Below are 8,349 nucleotides of genomic sequence, written 5' to 3'. Positions count from 1 at the left end.
TGTGGCCGGGCAGAGGCGGCGAGGGGTGCACGGAGTCCAGTCTTCACATCGGCTGCCGGCGACTGTGGCCTTTCTTCCTCTCACTGTGGTGATCTGTGTCTCTTGCTCTTTCTCTGTGTGTCTCGCCTTCTCTCTTGCTCCCACCTTCCCCTCTGCTTTTTTTTTTTTTTTTTTAATATTAATTTCCAAAAAGGACCCGCGCTGTTGGGAGAGCGCGGTGCCCCTAGCCCGCCCAGCCCGGCCCCCTCTCGCCCCTCTCCTTCTTAGAATCGTGCTGCCCCCTGCTCCCTTGACGCGGCCCGTGCGACTGCCGCGGCTGCTGCTTGCCCGCGCCGCCCGCCAGCTCGAGCCATGGCTCGGTTACTGTTGCAGACTGTGGCCGCGATTCGGTAGCCGCCGCCGCTGCCGCTGCCCGCCCTCACGCCCGCCGGGCGCAGCGCGCATGCGCGCTTCCAGGCCCCGCCCCCTCGGTCCCAGAGCACGGGCTCCGTGACGTCCCAGTACAAATGAACCCGGGGCGGGCGTGGGGGCGGGGGCGAGCTTTCTCGTCGGCGCCGGGTGGCCCCGGAGAGTTGCGCACGTGCATGGGACGCGCGCAGAGCGCGACCTGGAGCCGCTGCTACAGTCCCGGGAGGCTTGCTTCCTCCTGGTCTTCTTCACTGCCTTCCTCTCTCTTCCCAGTCCGACTCTTGCCTGACTTCTGCCACAGTGGGCCAGCTAGGTTAGAGAGTTAAAGCCCCTGCATCTGAGTGGCTATTTCCTGGTGCAGGTTACCGGCGAGGAGCCGGGGACTGTGCCATGGACCTCAACTACTCGCCCTCTGAGCTTTATTCCCTGGAGGGTCGCTGGAGGCCAGCTCATGCCCCTTCCTTAAATGCCTGGCTTATGGGGCCTGGGAGGTGTATACCTTAAAGGCCTATGTCAGCGTGACCGCTGTTAAACTGGCACCTATCATCCTCCCGGGTACTCCTAGATCCACCTTTCCCCACCCGAGCCATGGGCAGAGGAGCCCTCAGTGCCTTGAGTCCGGATCGAGGCCACACCTCTCTGTCCCAGACCTCTGAGGAGGTCTTTCACTATGTTCCCATCTAAGGCGACTCTCCGCTTCGGTTAACGATGCTGGGGAGATCGTGAGGGGGACAGGAGAGAGTGCCTGGATGGGCTTCCTGATAAACAGTGGTCTTTTAGTGACTCCATAACCTTCCTAGAAAGGCACCTAGAGGATGCTGGAAGGAGTACCCACGCAGGCAGAGTGCACGTGGCCGCGCGGGTCTCCGCTTGGCCGGCAGGGACGCTTTCCTCTTCCTGGCGTCCCTGCAAGAAGCCTCCAGATTTGAAAATCAATTCAGCTCTGGGCATAATTGCGCCCCTGTCACAGTCACGCTCCAATCCGGAATTGAACCCGGGCCTTCAGCCTGGTGGGGACGCGTGGGGAGGCCCCCAGTGTGGGACACACACCCGGCTGCCACATGCCGCGGCTTTCTTTTATTTACAAAAGAAAGAAAGAAAAAAGTCCGTAACAAAAGGCAGAGCCTTGTCTGCTTAGGTGCTTTTATCCCTTGGAGAAAGGACAGATGTGCCCATTGTCAGGCCCTTGGCAGTTACGGCCGGGTCAGCGCCGAGCCTCAGCCCCGGGCTAGCGGTGTTCACAATAAGGATAGCCACAGAGCTGGGCTTTCAGGGCTCAGTTACTGAACAAAGTGTCTAAGGCCTGCTATGCGCCAAACACAGAGCCCACTGCTTGTGTTTCTTCCCTTTAACTGTTTTTCAGAGAGGCTAGGATTGAGTCGTGGTGGTGGGGTCTATGAGAAAAGTTTGGTATGGTGAACCCTGGGGCCGAAATCCCATCAGCTAAAGCACAAACGGGCTCATCTCCTTAGTCCAGGTCCCAGCCACCAACGGCTCAAGATCACTCCAGGTCAGTCAAGGTCAGTGGGTACACCGAAACTTCCTAGAACTCTGGGTTCTGGGACTGACTAAATCTGCTGGGTCACATCATCAAAAAGGTCCCATCCTACCCAAACAACTCCTATGGATCCTGCTTCTTGTCCACTTGGTCATGATCATTTAGGAATCTGGAGCACCCTGCCCTGCCCGGAAAAAGTCTTTTCTGCGGGGGAGGGGAATACACTAGCCAAAAACGAAACTACGTTAATTTAACTTATTTTTAATCATCTCTTCAGACACATTCAAGCATAAAATATTTTCTATCTAGTGAACCAGCTTCAGAAGCCAAATCCATGTTTCTTTATTATTTTTGAACTCTTTCCTGTAGTACTTGCCTCTCATTTAGACCAAAGAATGAGTTAATCTAAGATCAACTGTTTCTGCCACCATATTTTAATCCCATTGAAATGATTGATCTGCCCTTATGATCATCTCTTCTTGAAAGACGGTTTGTTTAAAAAATGAAAGAAATTAGTAAACAAATTGTTCATGCTGTTCTTCCTCTAGTCAACGGAGACTTGATCTTGGAAGTCCTCCTCCATGGAGAGTCCTGGCCGAGGCCCTGGAGCCCACCTGAATTAGGGTAGGATACACGGAGTTCAACTCTGCCCATACAGCAAGGGGCTTTGTCAAAAGGTGGCTTGTTTAGGCTTTGGTTCCCAAATCTCGCTTTCTTCCTCCTCCTCCTGTTCCTGTTCCTCTACTTCACACCTTTTACTGAAACACTTTTCCTGTAGTCGGTGAGTCAGAAGAAAGGTGTTTTTGACCTCTCAGAAGCATTTCCTGGTGTGTAGAAAGGATGTTTTTCTCTGGCCTCTGAGGGATTGTCAAATGCTGGGGGACTGTGGTTACCTTTTGTTATTTTTGTCTTCTTTTCTTCTTTGAGTACCCAGAATAAAGCTTGGCACATAGGTAGACTCTGAGGGGTGAGAGGATTAGCTTCTGTGGACCAATTTCTTGAAACTGGAGAGGTGTGTGAGGTGCAGGGAAGGGTTATACTTAACGGCTTCAGTTCTAAGCAACTGCAGGAGAATTAAAGAAAAAATAGTGTCAAAAATTATATGAAAATACGTGTCTAAAAAAAACAGTGGCTAAAGGCTCAACTAGATGCTTGTTGCAGTATTTTCATGTTGGAAACCAGCTTTTGTGATACTGGGGCTTGAACCTAGGACCTTAAGCTAGGCAAAGACTCTATCATTGATGTTTATTTTGTAAATGTCTTAAGTGTCTGGGAGTGGGTGGGTAAATGAAATTTGTCCTTGGCTAAATAGGTTTCAGTTAGCAAGGAAACACCATCAGACTTGGGGGAAAGGACACACAAGGTTTTCTAAGAATGGCTTAGTTTTCTTTGTGAGCAGTAGAGATGTAACATATGGACCATTCAAAAGAAATGTTTCTAGGCTCTCTGGGCCATCAGGTGCTCAGTTCCCCTTTGGTGTCTGGGAGTCCTGGGATTCAGCAAATGTTCCTACCCAGGGCTTTAGGGTGAGAGACCCTTGGTTACAGCTTTGGAAGCCCTCCAGCGTTTCTGAAGCTTGCAGAAGCTAGCCTGAGGAGGGACATGTGGGTGGCATCTGGGTACAGAAGAACCCTTGGTAAATGAGGTGAAACTTTTGATTCTAGTTACTCTCAGCAGGATTTTACTGTCTTCCTCTGGAGTCTTTCCATCTCTGGAGAAGACATTCAGAAAATTGCTTTTGGTGCTTAGGATAGACAAGAATTTTAGAACAAGCAGTCTGATGATGTATTACTGAAAAAATTAAAACAACAAATTAATTCCCAGTTTCATGCAATGTGACATCCTCCTTCTACTCTGCCCGTCCCCCTCCCCCTTCACCACAGGGAAAAAGCTAGTAACTTCTCATCGGGTGGAGGAAGTGGTAACCAATGCTTCTAAAGCCCCCCTTTCAAACTTTGCTCCTTTATTCACTGTCTGTATGGTTTTCATTCAGGCTAATCTCTCTCCTCCCTTTCCTTCCTAAATATTGTTTTGCACCCGAAAATGATTTTAAACCCAGCATTTTTGCAACACTCACTCTTTCATCTTATACCCCCCCCCCCATTTTCAAAGAAGATGCCTGTGGAAGGGCGGTCAGCTCTCTCTAACCCCACCTAACATGGAGTTCCAGGAACTGCTTGGAGCCGTCTTGGTGGCGGTCAGAGAACTGAGGATGCGGAGAGCATATCTGGTTACTTCCTGGGCAAGGAAGAAAACCTCCTCCTCTCCTGGGGCCCTGTGTGAACTATCAGCGGATTCTTCTGGGGGTCGCCTACTTTGGCAAAGGCTCTTCAAGTCTTCAGGCCAAGAACGCTGAAGGTGTCACAGTGACTGTGGGACTGACGCGAGAGGCTTCTAGCTCCTAGATAAAGTTAGCCTCACTCCCCGGAAATTGGCTTTTTGTAGTCTGACCTAGAGTGGGTTTTCTCTCTTGGACAGAATTTTATATTAACGGAGGAGGAAACCTGCCCACGATTGTGAGGCAGTCGGTGAGGAGACGATGAATCTTCCAGATTTGGGGCAGCGGTGAACACTATTTTTCCAGTCCTTTTGGAGGCCCGGGATGGATTAGCAGTGGCCTTCTGATGGTGGAGAGTGTCAAAGCTGGGAACTGAAGAGGAAGGGGTGAGAGAGAGGGCGCCATTCAAAGCAACTCAAAGTAAGGAAAACTCAGAGAGGTGGGCAGAGAGCCAATTGTACTAGCGATGCTTTCTAGTGCAATATTCTTTTCCGACGTTGGAGAGAAGTCACCAGCCACAGCCCAGCCGGGAGCCTCAGATGCACAGGACTGGGACCAGCCAACCTACCCCAAGCCGGGCCCAGTGCGCACGCCCACTTGGCGAACTCCACCGTCGCCCAGCAACGCCGACGCAGGCCCAGAACAGCTGCACTTGGGAAGGAGGAAAACTCTTTAAACAAATCATTTTGGTGTCTAATCAATTAGTGTTTGCTCAGTCAAGTACCATAGATTTAACAGAATAATCGTTACTGCCCTTGTCTTTATTTGACCCGCAGACACCTAGAAGATTTAAAAATAAAACGCAGGTGTTCTGAGCTCCTGCCCTGTTGTCTGCACCTCCTTCCTTGGCCTGGTCCGCTGGGTTTGGTTTTTGCTTTTTCCAAGGGGGGGGGGACTCATATTTTTCTTTGTCCTTCACTTTCCATACTTCATCTCCCTCTACCCATTCTTATCCTGCCTGCCTTTCACAAACCAGCCACTTTATCTGTCCCCACCCTCGGTCTCTGACCCAAAGACTCTGTGTCCTGGACCTTTAACCTGGTGGTATAGGATTATGGAGTGGACCAGAGTCCCACGCTCCACCCTAACCACCAGACCTTGGCTCTCATGCGCCTTTCAGAACCTGTCCAAGACACAAGGGGTCTTGTACTTGACTTCCAGTTTCTATGGAGTGGGGGAAAGATCTTGGCCTGGGTGTGGGTGTGTGGTATGTGTGTCTTGCATTCCTTATGGGGTCTTGCCCCATAAATAAAACCCGTTGGGCTCTCTCTCTCTCTCTCTCTCTCTCTCTCTCTCTCTCTGTGTGTGTGTGTGTGTGAGAGAGAGAGAGAGAGAGAGAGAGAGAGAGAGAGAGAGAGAGCGCTGAAAGGAAAAAGGAAGAGGAGTACAAAGGCTTTGGTCCTATCCCATCGCCACCTGACTGGGAAGTAGGGTGTGTCAGCCTGCGGGACTGAAGAAGAGCCAAGCCAGAGGATTGCCAGGGTGCAAGGGACTATCTATCAGATTCAGGCTTCTCTAGGCCTATGGTCCTTCTGTAGAGCTTCCAGACTCTTGTGTCCCACCCCCAAGTCTTTTATAGATTTCGTGTGTGTGTGTGTGTGTGTGTGTGTGTGTGTGTGTGTGTGTGTGTAAGTGTATGTGTAGCTGGGTAGATACACTAATGTTTTGCTACTGGAGTCCCTATGCCTCAGATGAGGTCCCAGATTATTGAAGGGATATCAGTAGGACCAAGAGACATAGAGGTGCTGATGTGGGAATATGGACTTTCATGTCCATATTCCCAAAGTGAGAAACTTTGGGAGACCCAGGCCGGCCCAAAGGCTTGCTGATGTACCTGGGTTGCAGTTTTGTTAAATTCGAGCTGTAACTCTACAAGGAGAAGGTTTGGAGGTGAAACTGCAGGCAAATCCACCTTCTCCCCCCCTTGCCAGCCCCTCCATTTCCAGATGCCCCAAATGCTCCAGAGTGCTCTCACCTCGATGGAACTTCCTGGTGCCCCAGTTTCCAACATCACCAAGAAACCTTCCTCTCAACAATAGATGATTACAGTGTGCTTGACTAATGCCGGCATTTTCCTGTTTAACATACATTAATCCAAGTAACAAAAAATCAATATTGCTAACAACATTGCAAACAAATCCTAGTCCATCTCACACAAAAACCTCAGATTTCAATCACCCCTATCCCCTTGAATTTCTTAATCTTTAGAAATACCAGTAGTTCCTGCCTGCTGTGAAAAGCAACCCTAACTTTTCAATAGCGGGTCTCTAAAGTTCCATTCTTCCCCACTCTTTTATCATGGTGACACTCTATGCCCTAGCCACTTCTCTTCTGTGGGGCATTTCAGAACCTTCAGTTCTCTTAAACCTGTCACACTTGGTGCTGTGCTGTCACACTGGGCATCAGCAAATGCCTATGGTCACCAGGCAATATTCTGGGTTTGCTTTTCTGTCCGGACAAAACCCCGTAGGTGGCAGATTCCAGCATCTTCTCAGAGTAGGGGATTCCACACTTTGATATTCTCACATTTTGTGTCTGACCTAGCTATCCGAATCTAGTGTTAGCTGGTGATTCTTGTTGGGAGTTTATTGTAATTATTATTTTTAAAAACTGCTGTTTTCCATTTGGAAGAAACAAACTAGAGGGTCCGGCTAATGAAGGAACTTAGGTTTGCAAAACACCGTAAATAATTTATTATTGTATTTCAAGGGAAAAAATAGCTTTCTTAAATCATCCCCGCAATATAAATGGCAGACTTACAGTATGGTCCTGGTAAGTCTAAATTTTTAAAGGAGCAATATTCAAAGAGACATAGATGTCTGTATTAATTATTTATTCGCCGGTGCCTTCCTTCGTTTCTGACTTATTATTAATTAGGCGCCTCTAGTCTTTCACAGAGCGCTCCACTGAGCCGGTTGCAGCTTTAAATATGAATTAAAAGCAAATCCAAGCTACTGTAATGCGAAAATTATTCCGTGTCTTGCATGGCAGAGATGAATAGCTGCGTGGATCAATACCGTGAAACTCGGCTCCCAACGACAAGGTTATTGATAGTTCGTAGTAATGACATTAATGATGGAAAAAAGGGGAATAACCGCCCACCCGCCTTGGAAACTTTTTAGCCACTGAAACCCCGCAATAAAAATGGGAAGGGGGCAGGAATCGGTCTTAAGTGTAAGAAGAAAATTATTTATGAAACCCGGATAAACGACTTCGGAACCTTGATGCATTTGAACCTAAAGCCCTTGGCTTCTGGCGGCCCTGGCTCCATCTGGGGAGACCGCGAAAACCCCAAGCTGTGGAGAGCTGTGGGGCCGGGTGCGCTACAGGAGCCTTAGCCTCCGGTGTGCAGCCCCTCTGCCCGGTTCCCCGCTGGGAGAGTCCTGTGGAGGCGCCAAAGACAGAAGCTTCTGGAAGTGGGCGGAAGGGGACTGGCGTGAGCCTCTTCTCCGCTGTCCGGGCGGCGGCGACCAGAGGCCGCTTCTTTGCGGCGGGGACATTGGCCTGTTTTTTTGTTTTTTTGTTATTTTTTCCCCCTCGGGTTGGCTTGGCACTAGTCCGCGAAGAGGGGTCAAACGCTGTAGCCTCGCGAGGGTCCAAGGCCCGCTGGACAAGGCTGTCGTGAGCAGCTCGCCACTGCCCAAGTGATGGGAAAACTGTTCAAGACCCCGCAGGAAGCCCAGGCCTCGCACCCTATTCCCCTCCCTGCTACCCGCCGGGTTAACCTGGCCTCGGCCTGCGGTGCTCTGTGATGCAGGGCGCCCCAGGCATTCATAGCAGGCGGGCTCGGGTCTTCACCCACGTCGGGTCCTCTGCTGTCGCCGAGGCTGCCAGTCCCAGCATCGACCCCTCTCCCTGTCCCCTAGCCGAGGCCACAGCGAAGAGAGGACGCGTGCAGCGGGGATGCGAAAGGTCACATCCTGACCCTGCGGGGCTGCGGAAAAGGTCAGCCCCCGAGGGACGGTCGCAGGCTCGTGGTCCCCTCCCCCTCTGCAGGGCGTTTAGCCGCCCGGTCCCCTCCCCCAGCATGAGGACCCGCCTCTGGGGGGTAGGTCCTGGTGACCCTGACAACTATGGGAAAGGCTGTGCAGGGGCTGAGGGTCGCGGCTGGCTGGCAGGTTCTGGCGCGCATCGAGTCCTGACAAGTGTTTTGGGTTAGAGTGGG

This window comes from Cricetulus griseus, chromosome 4, assembly GCF_003668045.3.
Source record: "Cricetulus griseus strain 17A/GY chromosome 4, alternate assembly CriGri-PICRH-1.0, whole genome shotgun sequence".
Classification (NCBI taxonomy): Eukaryota; Metazoa; Chordata; class Mammalia; order Rodentia; family Cricetidae; genus Cricetulus; species Cricetulus griseus.
This window is presented reverse-complemented; position numbering follows the sequence as displayed.